At 39.2% G+C, this 21,242-nt stretch overlaps 1 protein-coding gene across 1 annotated transcript in view; it reads right to left on the bottom strand.

Moving 5' to 3' along the window:
- Positions 1 to 21,242, bottom strand: part of CRYBG1 (crystallin beta-gamma domain containing 1) — a 180,277-nt gene that overhangs the window by 124,925 nt on the left and 34,110 nt on the right. The window lies entirely within an intron of this gene.

The raw sequence follows: 21,242 nt of genomic DNA on the forward strand, positions 1-21,242 counted from the left end.
TTACAAAGTTACTGAATCCAGATGACACTCTGAGCTACATGCTACATATATATATATATATATATATATATATATATATATATATATATAAACACAGCAGGGCCAGTCATGATAATCCCTGCACAACTAGAAGATGTGCCTTTCATGGTTTACAAGATTTCCTTCACTTGTTAAACCTATAGGGAAAACACCAGAATTTTTGCAGGTATAATTGACATGCTGCAAGTCTCAAAAACGAGGGTCTTTTTGAAAACGCAGCTTTTCCGTATTGTGATTTTTACCTGCAAGGTATAAATGGGATTAGCCAGAATCTCATTCACTTTGCAAGTACTGTAAAACACTCTGCTTTTTTTCATGACGTGTCAGTGAGGAGCAAAGTATCTGGGCCTTCATGGTTGGTGGGCAGCTTTGAGTGATCTGCAGAAGTAATGCATGAATGATTGTGGTCCTGGCTATAGCAGACCAGACCATATTGGTACAGTCCTGATACTGGTAAATAATCGCGAGTGCCTGAATACAGATCTGCCCATACACGTAGAGTATGAGTTACTTGCTCCTATTGATTATGAAGAGATCGGCTAGCTAACTGATGCATGAGGTGTCCCAGCTCTCCCTTGATGGCAGTTGTTGGGCAAAATAAGAATCATGGACCATCTATAGTATATGGTCAAATTGTCATTTATGTACTGGTCATATGTAAAGAGTTCTCAGTAATCCAAAAATTACTGTTTTATATCTTGTTCAAAACATTTTTACAGTCTCAGAGTTTAAGTAGGTCGCAGTCAATAGCACCACCTAGTGACCTTTACGTGTAGCTACAGTCAATCGTAGCAAAACCAAACACTAGACACAGTATATGATCAAGAAAACCCATGAAATACTGAAAATACTCAGTGTGCAAAAGGAAAATGTTCTTGAGTAACACATAAATAACTAGAAATGGGCGAACCTCTCAAGATGTGAAATCATTTTGGTCTGAAACATCGCTTAAATTGGCTGAAAATATAGTGTATGCCACTGTAAGGGCTCCTAGGAACCTATCTATCCAATTTCTAGCTCTCTATGGTCAGCTAACAATTTTTATGTTTGCTTTTTTCTTTGTGTTCTGTTTTCAAAATTTTATTTTTCAATGACTGTGTCAGATGCACAGCATTTTTTTTTCCAATAAATTGGTCAATAAATGTGTAGGGTTTTATTGCAATAAAATGTTTTCCTTTTTGTGAGAGTTAATTAATGTAATTAACTAAATCCTGATTGACAGCGTCCATTACTAAGGTGGGGCTTAATGTTAGCGACTAAAAAGGCTAACACTAATTCCTCATTATAATTCCAGTATGCACCACAACCAGGGGTGCTGGGAAGATCCGGGTACGATCCTCTATCTAACCATTTAATGATTTTCTGCTAGTAAGATTAGGCTGGGAAAGCCCAAAAAACATGGTCCTTCCCACCCCGGTTATGCTAGGCAACTTTTGGAGGCCTTGTGGAAAATTCAGAGATTTAGCAATTGTATAACATACAGTTGAATATATTGCTCATTGACTTATTATGGATACTGTGTAGTTGGCTATAAAATGTAAGCTGACACATATTACATAAACAGATGCTCTTTGACATAAGTCTGTACAATTACACCCAGTTAACAAATGCAAGGAGTGACACAAAAGCATAATCCAGAAACAAAGCCCCAAACAGCGTCAGAGTGAAAATAATATCAGAAACAACTTCCATAAAAAGAAAGCACCTTAATCTATATATAAGGTGAAATGGATGGAGTCTCCTTAAGTTAACTTCACATCTGCGTCAAGGTATCTGTTGCAGACCTGCACAGAGGACGTTTCCCTCCGTAGATTTCAGTATTAAAACTGCGAACACCTGACATACCAAAACGACAGAGAGCCCGGCACAGATGTGAACCTAACTTTACATATATTGCCAGGACTGGAGTGCTGGTTACTGTGGCTTCCTGGTGCAACCACAGCAGGAAAGAGAGTGGCCACATCCAGCAGTATTGTGGCTGGGGAGGGAGGAATGAGCCCACCGCTGGAACAGGGGAAGAAGAATCTAGTAATATATAGTCAGTCTGACATTACTTACAATAATCTAGCTATACACTACACAATGGTGGAAATTTACAGAGCAGAATACATTGAAAATCTTCCACACAGTATGCTAAAAATGTGAATATATGTTTAATACATTGTTTTAGACCTAGCCAGACAATTTAAAAAAATGAATGGAAAAATATTCGGGGCTAAGAGAAGTCATGTTGATGCAAATACAGGTATATGCCAAGTATGAGGTGAGAGAATAGAAAAGTGGCTACCAGGACAAAATTGATAACGACCCCAATATCCTCATCAAATGCAATGATTGGGTTCATTTTTCTAGCATACATTGCTGGTTGGCTTGTTGGATCTGTGTTGCCCCATCAATGTGCCACTAGTACAGCTATAGTTATAAAATGGTGCGGGTTGTCATAATACCATCATGCAAACCATGGCTCATACTAAATTAATGTCATACTGGTTTGAGCCACCAGGTGGCAGATAAGGAAGAACAAAAACAGCGCACATACTGTATTTATTACATTAACCACTTGTGGACTCAACATATATACTGCTCATTTATGAACAAAGTCCAGAATAGCCTTTGATATAGTTAGAGCAAAATTCTACAGAATGAATAGTGAGCCGACTTTCACACAATGTCGATTGGTTCAGTATTTTGAATTTGTATTTTTAAGCCAATACCATAAGTGTAACCTAAACTAAAAATCTATATAGTAATGGGAATGTTTGCAATAATCTTTTCTTATTCTAGCTATAATTTTGTCTTAAAATACAGATGAAAAGTACTGCACTCAAAGTAACCATAGTATCACATGAGGAAGACGTGATAAAATTTGGCAACTCTTCAATATCTTACAGTTTCCTTGTTTTTCTAGTTTTCTTTGCCAACACCTTCTGGCTGAATTTACACTTGCAGCTAAACCAAAGGCAAAAGTTGATACAAAAAATGAGGAGCGGCATAAGAGGCGTAAGTCTTTCCTCTATTCCTCCTTTTGTATCCACTCAGCTCAGCTAGCAAGAAAACTGCCAATGTTGCATTTGTGAATATGGACTGTCCTTATTTCTTCCACCCTTTTTATTTTCTTCTTCCACTTGTTCATACCTCTCTTCATTCAAACAGTAGGCACCTTCTTATTTCATGGACTAGTTCTTTTTTTTTTTTTACTCTTCTATTCATCAGGGTTTTCATTTCTCTTTATAGAGTAGGATACAGTGGAATAGCTCCTAGGGATAGCTTGCTTATTGAGTTCCATGATATTATATGTCAAGTTCATGGGATGTACTATGACCATAAAATACAGTGGGTTGCTAGTTACATGTAACATTGATCCTCTGTGCTCACCCGCATATCACCTCTCCCACCATAGTCAGCAGACAAGTTGCCTCTAGTTCACACTGTACAGTTCCTGACTCTCCAGACTGCTGTATATTTACACCTGCTTCTGCTTCTGGTTCAATCCATAGGGTAGGTGTGCTCCTCTTCTTGGGAATGAGTACATCTGTGAGTCCTGCCCACAAGCAATACCTGCATATGTAGATCTATTTAGCCCTCTGCGATGTGCCTGAGCAATATAGGATCTTGGTGGGCCCGTTCCTACAAGGGAATCCTGATTGATGCCTGTTTGATTCTCTGTTTTTAGCTTTTGGCCTATTCACTGAATTTTCCTCTGACTTTGTCACTATCTGCTGACCTTCCTTGTCTGACCTCTGAAATGGCCATCTAGACCTTCTAACTTGTTTACAACTTTGCACACTTGCGAACTGCCTCAGACCTTTGGCCCGAACACAACCATTCTTTTGCCTGACTCTCTGATGCTTCGCATTAGCACTTTACGGGCCTTTGGTTAGCTGCCACCTAAAATGGGACCATTCTGAGAGGCAGCGACCTGGTAGTATCCTGTGTAAAGACCAGAATCCTGTACGGGGTTTGAAGGTTGAAAACCGTGGAGATTACTTAGTTAATGCGTTTAGGAGTGGCCCAAAGTCAAATCGGTTAGGTAGTGCAGTGAGTCCTAAATTCGCTGTCCGTTGCATTGTGGACTACACAAAATGTTCTGTACAATCATAAAAACACCAACATCAGTAATGTGCCTACAATAAAATTTATGAAAAATAAATCATTTTCATACTGAAGTACTTGTGTTTCTTGTTTGAAATAGTTACAACCAACAAGAACAATTTATAGAATTGGAAAAATGTGTTCTAGCTTCAGAATACAGTTCCTGGAATTCTAGAACTGTCGGTTATATCCTGCAGACACTACACTATTCCAAGAGCAACTAGACAAGTTTCTTGAATATATGAACTACTGGTCATCATTTTACCACAAAACACAAGCACAATGAATTATGTGACATGCAAATATATATATATATATATATATATATATATATATATATATATATTTATATTTATATTTAGTACAACATTTTTAGTAGTTAACAAAACATAATGGGGTATTCCCACCTTACACGTTTAAGGCATATCCAAGGAATATGTAATGGATGTCTGGTAGATTCTCTGCCCAGTGTAAATGGAAAGCTGACTATAAATGTGTTGCTCAGTACATTCACTTCTATAGGTGTTCTAAGAACAGCCCAGCAAGCTGTTTTCAGAATGTGGTTACGTTCACTACTTCCATAGAAGTAGATAGAGAGAGCAGAGCAATCACAAGTACCTCTCCATTCACAATGGCCACGTCACTAGAAAGGATGTGGGTCAGGGATCCCTGTTCTAGAGATAGGTGCAGCTACCAGAAGGGAGACCTGTGTCTATCAGACATTTATATCCTGTGGATATGACATAGATATCCTACTAATATTATAAATGTGAAAGTTTGTATGTTTGTATGTCTGTTACTCAACTACGCAAAAACTGCTGAACGGATTTGGATGAAATTTGGCATATAGATAGTTTGCAACCTCGATAAACACATAGGCTACTTTTTATCCCAGTAAATGACATGGCTTCACGACTGTTATGAATTTATGTTCATATACTATATTAAACTGCTCATACCAGCTGTATAATCTCAGCTAATTGGAGTTAGCTGATAAAGTCTGGTCTATTATCTCTCTATGTAAGCACACAGGTAACACTGAGTCCATTGTTTATAAGCATTTTCATATTATCTGATCTGCTCCAGTGCTGAGACACTGACATGGGAAAACCCCTTTAATCCAAATTGGCAGTTTGCCAATTTTAAACATTCTGGGAAAAAGAAAATCTAATTTGTCTCAAAATTCTAAAACAACAAGAGCTATGAAGGTTGTCAGAAGTCAGCACACTTCTCCTCAAGCGGAGCTGTGGGTGATTGAGCAAGCTAGGTGTCAAGTGGCTCTTAGAACAACCGAAACGCCGGAGCAGGTAGTTCATCAATGCCAACAACACACTTATTATATGGCGTCCCAGCAAGCTGCTGAGATGCCGGAACAATCACAGGCACGGTGCAAGGAACAAGTTTAGTGGCAGGCCATCTTTAGAGCTGCTGAAATGCCGGAGCAGGCGGATCATCAATACACTCATTATATAGCATCCCAGCGAGCTACTAAGATGCTGGAACAATCACGGGAACGGTGTGAGGAACGAGTTCAGCGGCAGGCCAGCATGACAGCTGCTGAAGTGCCCGAGCAAGTGGCTCATCGATGCCAACAACGTATTCATTATATGGCATCCCAGGCATCTTCTGAGTTCAACAGCAGGACAGCTTGAGAGCTGCTGAAATGCCGAAGCAGGCGGATTATCGATGGCAGCAATTTGCTGAATATAGGCAAATCATCGACTCCAACAATACGCAGACGAAGTTGCAGGCAGAGATTAGTCTAATATAATAACATCCCTTTTACTGTGGCATACGAATGGCAGGATAAGACGTGCACTGGGACAACTCTGTGATCTAGGAAGTTTTATTCATTGGCACAGACATCCATTAGACTCAGAAATTAGGCCATGACCCGCAGGAAAAGAGTGGGAACATCTGCAACACTCCTGGATATGGATCCAAGCAGCATAGAGGCATATTTCACCCCATGCCTCACTGCAGCACAGGTGTTGCTCTGGCCCATACATCAGCTTTGCCATCCAGCACGACTGCAGCCACAGTGGGCCAAGCTCTGGAACACTGGACCATGCCGCAGCCCGTTCTTATTCATATGCTAATTATGCTTTAGCGAACTCTCTCTGCTATGGGTACAGCAAAGGTAGGTGTGGAATAGAATTTCTAAAGGCTATACAAGTATGTGCTTAGTTAAAAATTAATTTTCCCAATGATAGAGCCCCTTTAATGCCATTTCTCAGGACTCCCCTTTCCCTCCCCAATCATTGCAGGCTCATGTCTCTGTACTCCCAAAAAATAGCAGGTAGCGGTTGTTGGGTCTGTAGTGATAAGCACCCAGCCTAGTTGGTTCCATAACCTTAGCTATTAGGTGGTGAAAAACTGTCTATAAATCTGCTCTCCAGAGATTGCAGAATATGGGGAAGGGGAAACAAACAGCACACACTCTTCTCATTTTGATATTTACTTCTTTTTGTTGTAGACCTCTGCCATTGGGACAGATTTTTAGTGCAGTAATCTTTATCGTGACTAAGTTTAACAATTTCACATAAACAATATACAATATATTATGGTGATAAGAAGGTTAATGACAAAACACAGGGTAAACTAACACATTGTTTTATCTTACATCTAATTTATATATGAAGACTGACAATAATAGAAAAACAATTTAAAAAGCATGAAAAAAAACCCGATTTTAAAAACTTCAAACTCATTTTCATGTCTTATGAAACATGCCTAGACAATGATTTTAGTTCTTTGGTCCCTAATGTGATGAGGTATTTCCCAAAATGATAGAATTAGCCTAAAGTATCATTAGGAAATATTTGAGGATAATCTTAAGGAATTTTAAGATAAAAAGTGATGTAATTATTTAGTGAATAATGCAATGTGTCAGTAACTTACTACTTATATGCACCTGGGATGAAGGATAATGACTCTTAACCTAGCAGTTATAGTACTGCATATTTGCTTCATGATGCAGTCTATATTATTTTATTTCAGGTTAGACAGTGCAATATTGAATGTGTCTTAAAATGGTCCTTTCATCATCTCCAACTAAGAATTTGTTAATAGGTGTCACTCCACTTCTTCCAGTTTGAATTTTTCTCTAGCCCCACCATTCCTGAGCACTCAGTGCTATTAATTGTGGCAATATGCTACTTAGACATTGTACTTTCAGGTGGGTATTGTCAGTTAGGAGCAAGAGGTCATGATTCAGAGCTCCAGAGAAAAAAAGAAAGTTGGTTCAGACCAGGATAGTTTACTCAGGGGCAATGAGGCAGATTTTGACAGCAGATTTCACCTCAAAAACTGCCTCCATACAATGGCGGTCTATGGAGACTGCTAGCTTTTTTTTTTTCTGCTAGCAGTTTTTTTCTGGTAGCAGAAAAAAGAAGCGACATGACCATTCTTCAGGCGGATTCCACCTGAGGAAAGTAATAGAAGTGAATGGGAAGCGAAAAATGCCTAGCGTTTTTTTGCAAAAAAAGCTAGGTGTTTTTTGCAAAAAACAGCAACTGAAAACGCCTCAAGGTCAAAAAACCGCTTCCTAATTAGGAAGCCTTTTTTTCAGGACCAAAATAAGCTAGGGTTTTTTTTACGTGTGAACTAGCCCTTACAGGGCTGCTGTATATAGCAAGGTTTTAGCAAATGCCCCACAGGAGGGATGTTCTCCAATGGGCGGTCTTTTGGAGAGATTGTAGTAAATCTGATTTTTTTTTTTAACAATTCAATTTAATTTTTTGTAATAGTCATATACATATATGATGACTCCTTATGGTCCTGAAGGGCCTGAAGACCATTATACTTTAAGAAAAAAAAATCAGGTTTTGTTGATGCAGATTCTGAAGCCAAAACAAAGTGTGGATCATAAAGGGTGAGAACCTATAAAGGACAGATAGTACGTCTCTTTTTCTTAAATCCACTCCAGGTTTTAGCTTCAAAAACTGCATCAACACAACATGAATGTGTATCCTTATCCCAAGAGGAGTCTGAAAGTCCATGAAAAATAAGAAAATTCAGTATATTCGAGTTTACTATAGTCACATGTATTGACATGTAATAACTAAATAACCTCCTGACCTCAGATCACTCCCAATAAAGATGTGGAAATACAGTAAAAGCAGTAAGAAGAGGCATTTTGTAACACTCTGACTGCCTCGATTGTAAAGGTAAACCAGCACGACAGGTTTTGTTATGCAGAAATGAATCAGCACGACAACCTATTAAGGAAATGCAAAGGTGATTATTGGCGTTATGGTAAAGTAGCTGGAAGAACATGGGGTTATGCTTAACCCCTTCCTGGTAGTGGCATTGTTAGATTTTCATTTTTGACTCCCCACCTTCCAAACCCATAACTTTTTTTATTTTTTCGTTCACAGAGCCATGAGGCTTAATGATTGCAGGACAAATTGCAGTTTATAATGGCACCATTTATTATTCTGTACAATATACTGGGAAACTGTAAAAGAATTCAGAATGAGGCGAAATCTGAGAAATAGTGTATTTGTGCAGCTTTCTTAGAGGGCTTTGTTTTTACAGCATTAACTGTGCAGCCAAAATGACATGTCGCTTTTATTCTATGTTTTGGTACAATTCTGTGGATACCAAATTTATATAGTTTTAATTATCTTAGAACCCCTTAACAAAAATCCAAAATTATACAAAAAACCCCCATTTTTTTTCTTACTTTACATTTCTGTGTACGGGGATTTTCGTGGTGCCAGGTGTACTTTTTATTTATACAATTTTAGGCAATGTATATTACTTTGATCACTTTTTATTCAAATTTTTATCAGAGTTGAAACAGCAAAAAACGGCAGTTCAGCACTTTTGATTTTTTTTTTCCCTGCTATGTCGTTCACTGTACGGAAAAAATATTTTTAGAAGTTTGTAGACCAGTCATTTTTGGACACAGTGATCCTAATGTTTACGTGTTTCAGTCAATTTTTAGTTTTATATGTATTGTAGGGAAAGGAGGTGATTTGAACTTTTAGGGGTTTTTTTTATTATGTTTTTTAAAACTTTTTATTTTTTATTTTTTTTACTATATTATTATTATTTTTGGAATTGACTTTAGTCGCTCTGGCCTCCTTGCAGATCCTCTTTTGGACCCTTCCATTGACTTCCCACTCACTTCAAGCAGCAGTCAGTCATACACTAAATGTTACAGCTGGAAAAGACCAAACCTCCCTGTCTCAGCAGTCATTAGCTGTGCGGATGCAATCATGCTCTGCAAGAAGATCAGTGCTACTATTTCAGATACTCACCCTCATTTTGACAAGGTGTGGTCTCCATGGATTAACATGTCTAACATCCCAGGTCTGTCATACTGTATCCAACTGTGATTTTCTTTTTGATTGACCCATGAATTCCACCTCCCTAGCAGGGGTTCCCTTCTCCCCTTATACCAGTAATGGTGAACCTTTTAGAGACCAAGTGAATGAATGCCACCTCTGGCACCCATGCCATAGGTTCGCCATCAAGGTCTTATACTCTTCCCAATCCAATTATTGCACTATAGCAATGCTTGTTTCCTTTTATTTGTTTTAGGTGGTTTACCTTATTACCCATAACAGAATTTACCACTATTATTTTATTACTGTATCATTGTATTTAAGAAAGTGTGTTTGCTCTTATGTTACTTCATGTTGAAAGTCTTGAAATAATATGTAATTTTGCTTATATTCTACACTTGTGTCTTCATTTAATAAATACTTTTGAAAGTAAAAAATAGTCACCATTTGTAAAAATTTAAAGAGTTGTTGCAAAGGTAGATATAGCCTTTACTTTGCAAAGTTTCTAATTTTCGGTAGCCAAAGTAAGAATACACATTTTAGATTTATAGTAGTACGAGCATCACTGCACTATTTGAAATCTACTGCTTGCCATATATAATTCAATCAGAGGTTTGTGCAAAGGAATTTCATATCAGAGTGACAAATCTAAAGATAGTGAACAAGTTTATGACTTAAGAAAAGGACTTTTGTGTCCTATCAAAAAATTAATGTTTGTAAGTTATTAATCTTTTTCAGACCGAGGGCCCCATGCAGTGTTTAACTCTCCCTGCAATGTGGAGGCGAATCCCATCCACACATTGCAGACAAAAACCTACAGCAGAAATGCTGTGATCTTTTTTTTTTTTTGCTGTAGCCCTTAGTCTCAAAAAGCATTTGGACAAGTTAGGTCACTGACAACACAGCCAATAAAATATGATACATAAACCTTGTTAATATTAGAGAAAATTTTTTATGCATTTTTGGTAGCTGTTTTCATACAAAATAACTAACTTACAGGTGTGTTTAGTATAAGAAATAGATACGCCTTTCTTAATATTAAAGGGCTTGTCCAGACAAAAAAATGTTCTTGGTTTTTAAAAAAGGATCTGTTAGCAGTATTAATGGGTTAATAAATGCACCCATATACCTTTCGCAGTATTTTGAGTGATTTCTGGGTGTCTCTGAGAGCACCTGGCATCTTCTGCATTTGTTTACAGGGTTCAGCTTCCTGCTATATAACGTCCATGGTAGCCATCCCTCACCTCTCCCCCCTTCCTCTCTCTCTCTCTCTTCCTCCTCTCTTCTTCCCTCTTATACACCCCCTCCTGGTCTCTTTAGTTATCCCGCCCACTACTAGCCCTTCCCTACCTACTCAGATCAACCCCCTGACCTTATTATATACTTACCTCTCTTCTTTCCAGTCTTCCTCCTGTGGGACGGCCCATCCTTCTTTTCTAACTGCCAGAGCTTGCTATAGACCAAGCGCTGTTCTGTAGCCGATAATCCACCTCTACTGACCAGGTCTCTGATGCTGCTCCCATACCTGTTCAGTAGAGGTGGATTATTGGCTGCACAGAGCAGTGCTGGGTCTAGAGCATTCGTTGGCAGTCTGAAAAACGGGAGGAGCCATCTCACAGGGATAAGCCTGGAAGGAAGAAGTATGTATGACGGAGAGGATGGGGAGGTGGGGTTGGTAGTGAAATTCTGTTTCTAGAAACGGATTGTCACCAGATAGCCAGTGAATGTTTCTGGAGCAGTCACATGACCACCCCAGTGATATGGGTAAATACACATTTTTATTTAGAAAGTAGTTGGGGAGGGTGTTTAGATTAGTGTAGAGAATTAATTTTATCCCGACAACCCCTTTAAACTAATTATATATATTCATATATTACTGGAATTCACATGGCCATAATCCATCAGGATTATATGCACTGAATTACAATCACAAATCCAATTCAGACGCTGGGTCTAATGACCCCAATCTACAGCATTATAGATCCTGAATTCGCTACTGTAATACAGTTTATATATTATGGACATATTATTGTTTTTTTTATGTAGATTGTGAGTCCCATATGGGGATCACAATGCACATTTTTCCCTATCAGTACGTATGTCTTTGGAGCATGGGATGGAAATCCACATAAGCATGGGAGAACATACAAACTCCTTGCAGGTGGTTTTTTGCCCTTGGCAGGATTCGAACCTAGGGCTCCAGCGCTGCAAGGCTAACCACTGAGCCACTGTGTGGCCCCATATATTATGGACATATTATGGCAGTGTTTTGTTATTTGGAATAGCAGTGAAAATTGAGACACATTAAAAAAACAGAATACCATCTAGGCTTGGTTCACACAGCAAGTTTTCTTTCTGCAGCAGAAGGCAGTGACAATATATAATAAATCCACTTGTAGAATTTGCCATCATTTTGATGTAGATTTGACCTCTCAGAATAGAGTATCATACTTTCGAATATCCATTGGATGAAAATAGAATGTGTGACTGTGGCCTTGGACTGGCGCTAACAGCTATCACTCATTCTACTATGATTCACAGAATTATAGCATTTACAATAGCTCACCAGTGGAAGTAATCCATAAAAATATATTTAATTTGCTGAAGGTGAGTAAAATATGTGCTGTTTTACGGTAGTGTTCTGATGATGCACATGATAAAAGCAAAAGCAACCACATTAAGAGAATATTTATGTAATCTTTGCTCTGACATGTACTTGGTATTTGTTGACTGTCTTAAACTGAACAAACAGGTGATATTACTCAGCTAAATCCACAAAAATGACATGAATTTTAATCTTTTTAAAGAACAAGACATCTTAAAATCCATTACCATGTAAACCTTATTTAATATCTAAAGCTGGCCAAACACATTAGAATTTGTCCCATTCAGACAAATCGGACTGAGCTGTAATATTTGGCATAGCCACTACTAAGAGTATGATACTGTGTCTGGTAAACAGTATCATACCTGACTGTGGGGGGAGAACGAGAGTTGAATCTACACCAAAGTGATATTGATAGCCTATTCTAAATATAAGTTTTAGATAGCCCCTTTATGAAATTAAGTCAGTTTTACTCAAATTACCCCTGTCTAGTGTCAGTTGATGTTTGCAGGGTCATAATGGCCCAACAAAGTCCAGAGGAAATTCTACAACAATTCCTTCAGAAGTCCAACAGAGTGTCAGGAATCTCAGTTTAGCTGCTGAAGCTTTAAGGTTTCCTCTCCTATGCTGATCCAATTAGCAGCTGAGGAGGGATATTTAAACCCAATTCCTTCTCATTCAGGTACCTGCTATTTGTTGTACCTAGTGTGGCTTCCTGATATAGGTGGAATATACTGATCATTTGTGCTGAACTGCAACATAATGACCTATCGACATTTAGCTTGTTACTGAAAATCTGCTTGTCTTCTGATTTTGGCTATGACATTACCTCTCAAACTGACTTTTGGTTTGGACGTTCACTTTCTTAATTCATCCTTCTGGCTTTGATCTGCTTTGTAATTTTATTGTGGGTCTGGTTTCACTTCAGATTGAGAAGCATTTGTTTCTTATACCTGTTTCGGTGGTATAAGAGATGATAACTTGGGCAAATTCAGCACAATTCAATCTGGCTTTGCCCCTGGTGAAGGCGCTTGCATGTTTGGGATCTATCTCTAAGGGTGAATTCACACTGAGTAAACGCTAGCTTATTCTGAACGTAAAACACGTTCAGAATAAGCGGCGTCTAAAGCAGCTCCATTCATTTCTATGGGAGCGGGGATACGAGCGCTCCCCATAGAAATGAATGGGCTGCTTCTTTCACTCCGTGCAGTCCCATTGAAGTGAATGGGGAGTGCCGGCGTGTACGCTCCGGCATGAGCAGAGCTTGCCGTATACGCCGGCACTCCCCATTCACTTCAATGGGACTGCACGGAGTGAAAGAAGCAGCCCATTCATTTCTATGGGGAGCGCTCGTATCCCCGCTCCCATAGAAATGAATGGAGCTGCTTTAGACGCCGCTTATTCTGAACGTGTTTTACGTTCAGAATAAGCTAGCGTTTACTCAGTGTGAATGCACCCTAAGAGCTGTGTAAGATATAAACAGCTAGTACTACTGCTCTCTGTTGTCAGCCAGTTCCTGTAATTTCTGATATTTGCTCCAGAGACACTATCTTAACAGCAATGATTATGAAAGCAATCACTTGGCACTTGGGTTTTATTCTTACTTATACTCTCACAAATATCCCATACACTGTGTGACCTGGATTATCTCAACCAGCCTCTTTTATTGCCCTCCAGTACTCTGCCCAACTAGTGCAGAACTTCTGCCTGGTAACCCTACTTGGTCCTTTCTACAGGTGTGCACTATGGTGCCCGATCATTGCCAATTATAACCTATTTAACACTTCTGTTGTGACTTGAAATGAGCATTGTGGACGATCAGGCCTGACTATGGTGCTATATGGCAAGTATTTGCTCTATTGTTCATTACTTTTTGTTTAGTAAGAAATTATCTAGACATTTAACCCCAATAGAACAACAATGAACAGAAGTTCTTGGGCCAATAGATGACCAAACTAAACTGGCCAGAAAATGCAGTTCTGTAAGTAAAAGAGGGATCTTCCAGTGACTTTATCTCAGACCAAAACTATTACGATTACTTGTTTCCTACAGAGCAAGTATTCAGTCAAATTTATCATATCTTCATAGCAAACAACTATTTTACCGTAAAATGTACCCCTTTACATGTCATAATCCATTACAGAGAAATAAGTACTAGCACTATTTCTTTCATCTTAGTGCCAACCGATACCACAGCACTGTACAGAGTTTATCATTATTCGTGTATGTTGTCCTTGGTAAGACCAGATTCATAGTGCTGCAAGGCACCAGTACTAAGAACCATGCTGTCCTGAGCTTATATCATTAGAAACAAAGGAGGTGTAAACTCCAGGAGACATAAGGGGCATCCCTAGCACTGTCTGTATATGTATTTTGCATTGATATTAGGCGTGAAAAAGAGACATAATGGCGAAATATGAAACCAAAATAGGGGAGGAGTAGGATAGTGAATATAAGATGTTCAAGGTTAAGACACACATACTTCCCAACTTTTAGAGGACAGAAGATGGACTGCATGTTGACGCAAATTTATGTATGAGAAGACATTTTTCTAACCTCCCCCCCCACACACACACCACCATTAGTACCATTAGTGCCTTCACACAGTACAATGCCCTCCTGTCCACTTTAAGGAGTTAAGCCAAATAATCATAAACACACATTTTGCAGGCCACATTGTCACCAATTGCATTTACCAAGGTAGTTTCTTGGTACGGCAATCATCAACAGCAGTATTTGGTACAGCAAAACAAAGATAGCAACAACTTTCAAGCAGTCCTGTAGTAGCACATAGTAACTTTTCTGTTACCACAGGGGTTGCTACTGCTACTCCAAATTAAGTTCGCTCCTCTGGCTCTAGCTTTGTGAAGTTGATAATTATGTAATGTATGAAAAACATTGTTATCCTTTAAAGCTGAATGCTAGATATAGTTGCTTATGCTTGAAACTGGTATAATGTTATATGATAAGATGGCGCCTGTATCCAAGATGGGTGCAAGAAAAAAAAAATGCTTGGCTTGCTGCATAAGACATCTCCCAAGGTTACCATGCAGGACAGGGAGCAGCTGGCTATATATGGCACTGCTTAAACTTTTTCTGTATGATTGAGATGTAATATGCCAATCAGGAATGAATATGAAACCTTACGTTGTTGTTATATCACTTCCATTTTCTGCTACTATTTAACCCACTTGGTCTTGAATAAAGGGGCATCAGCACACGTTTTAGCTGAGAGAAGAATGAATACCAATACATAGAGTGGTGTGATTTCTTGACCGCCAGCCCTGAGCCTTATTAATTAGGAAGATGACAGTTACCCGAGATTATTGGTCAATTAGTCATAAACGTGACTATGACCTTATCAGCTTCTACTCCAAAAGTTCCCAGAGACATTGCACAGATGGGTTCTAAGAACAGACTTGAGCCGACAAAAGACCCCAGAAGGGTGTAAGAAAAAGCCCTTAATGCACTTATTTACTGTGATGCCCTCAATCTAGAAAATACCAGAAGAGAAAGTGGCTCAATTATTCAATAATACTGTAGTATAACTTGCAGCATCAATGAAAGAAGAAAAAAGGTAAGTATGACATCTAGTATTTATCTAGTGTATATGCAAAGTATAATACACACACGCTTTTTTGAATTAAGTTAGATCACATTTTATTAGTTTAATTACAAAACAGTTTAAAAAGTTTGGACATATGGAGGAGAATACACATGTACAAAAAGAACTGGGTCAGAATGAGATGCATGGATGGTATATTGTCTCTATAGGTATTACTATCTCCTACATCAAAAACTAAGTGTAGGGCATAAAAAGTGTATACAAATAGCCCAGGCAAACTCACAAGTCAACACATGTGTGATATATCCTATTCCTATTAATATTATAAATGTGAAAGTTTGTGAGTTTGGATGTTTGTGGGTTTGCATGTTCGGATGTTTGTTAGTCAATCATGCAAAACCCGCTCGACCGATTTGGCTGAAAGTTTCCACAAACATAGTTAATACACCCGATTGCGCAATAGGCTACTTTTCGTCACAATAGCGCACATGCGTTTGTGCCAGGACCCCCACAAAACCCAAACTCACACTACCATCTCTGCAATCTCACACACTTTGTCCCATAGCAAGCCACAAAATTCATATTGCCCTCTACAGCCTCGCCCCTAACCCCACACAATCTCATATACATATACTTTACCACTTTGCCCCTCACCTTGACGATACTCCAGGAGGCTCTCTTTAACGCTCTGGAGCAGCCATGTTTGCCGACCCCCACCACTCTGACAATCCGCGACACCGCCCACCCATGTCAATACCCCTAGGCGGTCTAATAAATGCAAAAAAAAAGTTTAAAAAAAAGTAAAAAAAATATAAAAAGAAATAAAAAGGATTAAAAATTCAAATCACCACCCTTTCCCTAGAACACATATAAAAGTAGTTAAAAACTGTGAAACACATACATGTTAGGTATCCCCGCGTCCGAAATCGCCCGCTCTACAAAGCTATACAAATATTTTTCCTGTTCGGTAAACGCCATAGCAGGAAAAATGGTCAAAAGTGCCAAACCGCCGTTTTTTCACTGTTTTGATTCTGATAAAAATTTGAATAAAAAGTGATCAAAGCAATAACATTTCCCGAAAATGGTAGAACTAAAAAGTACACCCGACCCCGCAAAAAAAGACGCCCTATACATCCCCATACACAGACGTATAAAAAAGTTATGGCTGTCGGAATATGACGACTTTTCAAAAAAGAAGAAATTTTAAACACAGTTTGGGATTTTTTTAAGGGGTCAAAATGTAAATACAACCATATAAATTTGGTATCCCTGGAATCATACCGAAACACAGAATATAGGGGACATGTCATTTTGGTTGCACAGTGAACGCTGTAAAACCAAAGCCCGTAAGAAAGTCGCAGCAATGCATTTTTTTCGTCAAAACCACCCCATTCAGAATTTTTTCCCTGCTTCCCAGTACATTATATAGAATAAATAATGGTGGCATCATGAAGAAAAATTTGTCCCAGGAAAAATTAAGACCTCATATGGCTCTGGGAGCAAAGAAATAAAAAAGTTATGGGGTTTAGAAGGAGGGGAGTCAAAAACGAAAATCAAAAAATGCCATCGGCGGGAAAGGGTTAACTTCAAATACTTCTGTCCCAAAGACACTATGTAAAGTTTCTCAGAACACCGTATAGCAGCTGAAATACAAAGTAACTTCAACACAAAAATCTCACGTATTCTCTGAATTACAGAAAAAAACAAGATACAAACTTACATTTCATATCCCATACCTTATACACACTACGAAAACCTTACCCACGCCTGTATATACCCACTACTACAATCACCGCAGACAAAGTCGCGGGTACCAGCTAGTACACTACAAAATTAGTTATTCAAAAACACTGCATGTTCACTTAAAGCATGAGACTATCCATTCAGTGGGGATGTATTCACACCACATACTAATTCGCCATATAAGAACTATGGTAGCATTATGACTTACCCATGCTGGAAATAAGGATGAATACAAATAGAGACAGGCACTCACTGCCCAGTGCCCGACGCGCGTTTCGGCTTTGCAGCCTTCGTCAGGAGGTGGAGTTGAACTTGCAGCAGCATACATACACAGTGCAATAAACAAAAGCACATATCAGCACACAACCACCACCTTACACAGTCATACATTTTCAGCGAAATAAATGATGATATTGTGTTTATTGTGCATGTCTCTTGGGGTTAGCATCTGTAACCCCTTTAATTATAGCAACTAGAACAAGAAACTTAAAGGGGTTGTCCAGGGATGGTGAAAAAAATAAATAAAAATATATACTCACTTGTTGCCAGTGCTCAGGTGCTTCCCAGTGCAGTCCGGTCCTGCAGGTCCACTGTTTTCTTCCGACGGAAGTCCCCACCGGATGTGACCGCTTAGGCCAATCAATGGCCTAAGGAAAGGGACACGGGATGTCACAGCTGGCAAGGACTGCTTGCAAAAGAAAACAGCAGAGCAGCAGAACCAAACCGTGCTGGGAGGTACCAAAGCATCCAGAGACAGTTGAGTATGTTTTTGGTTATTTTCCCACCTTCCTCTAATTTAAAAAATAATTTTTATCCTGGACAACCTCTTAAAGAAGCAGGATGCACCACCAGAGTCATCCAAGTGATTCCTAAAGTTATAGGTCAGGTAGTCACATATTATGTTGAGAGTGGAAATGTGGAGAGTGGTTGGAGTCAGTTGGTATTGGTGCCATAGCTGTGTAACATTGGAGGAAATACTGGACCAGGACCATGTACAAGGAACCCCATGTAACAATCTGATGAAGGGGTGGAATCCTGTGTGACTCAAAAAAAAACCCGAAATGCGTCATCTGAATAAATACAATATTTTGTTTTTTAATTGATCCGAGTGAGCGCGTTTTACTTATTTTACTGGTATATCCAGTACATACCTGTTATTATATTATGTTAAACGTAATTGATCAATGTTACTTATAGATTGAAAATCTAATATCCTAAAATTTCTAATATTTAGCAGTATTTGCATATATCTTGGCACCTTTGTGGTTTGCTCATACATTGCAGTGACAGCAGTTTTGCACCTACACATAGATTTCGCTTTCTTAGGAGGTGCTGCATAACTAAATCAATGTCTTAACTTGTTATTGTGATTTTGACCTGAACCTGCAGATGAACCTTGTGGTTGAATTATGAGTTCCTATTACCAATGGCATCAGCACATTTTCAATAATGCTGCCACCAGAAGTCATCTGATTCATGGCTCAGTTATGTAGGTTATGTAGTTAAACAAATAATCTGATCTCCTTGCTACTGTACATGGTCCCGGAAATAGTTTTTTTTGTGAATTGCAAAAAGTGGTTTATTCTAAGAAATGTAGAAGGGATATTTGAGGAGTTAGAAATATTTCAAAACTAAAAATTTGTTTTAGTATATACTTCTGTTTTTCAGGATATAACAGTTTTCTTATACGTTTACATTGTGCTGTACTCTGTTATTCCTTCTAGAAAAGTATGAAGATATTCCCAACACACTTACACATTGCCAAGTCAGTGGTTCCAGGGTAAATCTGGGCACATTAGATGTATATTGGCTGAACCCCTCGATATTGATAGCTTCAGCCAACCATCTAATGTGTATGAAGGCCTGCCAGCTTGGATTTCAACTGCCCTATCCTTTTGTTCTTGTTGAGACAAGACTCCTCTGGCAGCAAGTTTTTCCTTCTTCCAATTCAATGCACACACATTGAAAATAAAGTAGAGAAAAACAAGGCAAAAATCTCAATGAAACACACTGTAGAAAAAAAAATGGGGCCTTATGGGTAGTTTAAGATCAATTACACAGTGCTGATAGCTGTGCCAGGGCAAAGTTACACATAGGCATGTATGACTCTTTAGGCCGGGGTCCCACGGGCCGGAAACACCGCGATTTGCAGCCGGCAGAAACGCCACGCGAAAAATCGCAGCGTTTTACAGTACTGCAAAGTGGATGGGATTCATGCGAATCCCATTCCCACTTTGAAGAAAATTTTTTTTAGCTTAGCTTTAGCGCTGCGTTTAAGGCCCATGGCTAAGGTCACATGTTGCAGAAAAGCAGCTTTTTTTGTTACAGATTTTGCTGCATCCTATTGAGCCAAAGCCAAAGGAATGGTAAATATATAGGAGGTTCTTATACTTTTCCGATCTACTTAATTTACTACAGGGTTTAGCATAAAAACTGCAAAATCTGCAACAAAAAAAGATGCTTTTGGCCGGGGCCCCATGTGGCATAAACCCCGCAGGAAAAAATGTGGCATATCACAGTCACATCCCCACTTTGCGGAAAAATATGTGCAGCGGATATGCTGCGATTTCCAAAACCATTGCAGTTTTCTATAAAAAGCACTATGGGAAAGACTGCTGGATGCTACTTGGTACCTTAGCCATTCCGCAATGTGGGGATTTAGTCTTCTTATTAGACATATTGCTCACTACTCAGTATTTGATATTAGCATTTCTAAGCCAAAACCAGAAGAGGTGCAACTCTTTCTCTCTGTATTTTAATTCTTGGTTTTGGAATAAAAACACTGAAAAGAATACATCTGTGTAAACATATCAACTGTACAGACTGGTGCTTGTAGGGATCTAGTAATCTCATGGAACAAAGCATTGACAGAAGAAGCGCCAGAAGTAAAAAAAAATTTGCTTAAACTTTATGAACTAGAACCCCTGTAAATCACATTATTACTATTACAAGTCTATTAATCAATTTTTTTTTCATTTTACTGACATTGTGTATGTTGTATTAACATGAATATCTTTGTGATAATGTGACTCAACTTAAAGTCCCTCACAGTTATGTCTACTCAGCAGTTGCGGCCACACCCCAGACAAATGGAACACCTCATTTACATAGGGATTACTGCTGGTTACTAAGCAGCATAAGTGCACTTTGACACAAAAAGGGATTATAAGGGTAAGTTCACACTGGGGTTTTTGGACTGGAACCTGAGGCGGAGGCTGCCTCAGGCTCCCGACAAAAAAACGGGTAGCCACGACTGAATGCCAGTGCACTGCACCGGAATCCAGTCGAGCGCTCTGCTCCAGATTAGGCCCAATGAATGGGCCTAGTCAGGAGGAGGTAGTGTCTTCAGGCCAAATCGCGAATCGGCCTGAAGATTGAGCATCTAGCTGACCGGCTCCCATTGACCTCACTGGCTCCCATTGATTTTGAGGCCATATCCGCTTAAAAATCCTGCCCAAAAAACCCAGTGTGAACTTACCCTAAGACGTACTTTTTCCCCAAAATTTGATTGGAAAATGGGAGTATGCCTAACAGTCCGAATGTAGTGGCAGCTGGAGGTCGCCGGGGCCCTGTAGGTAGCCCCATGATAGTTATTGGGTAAAGCCTGGTTCCCTGACTGCTATACACATAGTCTGCACTGGGGAAGTGAGTAAAAATAATTAACACTTTTACTCACCTCTCCTGGGCTTCTGACGATCCGCAGCATTGTTGGGGCTCTTCCGGTCTGTGATTGAGGGCACGTGCCCCAGGGGTCTCTGCTGGGTCCTGTGATTGGGCAGCAGCAGTCACATGAGGCGCACCAGTATAATGAAGTAAACGCACCCAACGTGACCTCTGAGCCCCAACAACAGGCCCCAGCAGTTATTGTCTATGAAATGATGGTTCTCACGTTCAAAGCTGTAGA

The sequence above is a fragment of the Leptodactylus fuscus genome, chromosome 3 (genome assembly GCF_031893055.1).
Source record: "Leptodactylus fuscus isolate aLepFus1 chromosome 3, aLepFus1.hap2, whole genome shotgun sequence".
Classification (NCBI taxonomy): domain Eukaryota; kingdom Metazoa; phylum Chordata; class Amphibia; order Anura; family Leptodactylidae; genus Leptodactylus; species Leptodactylus fuscus.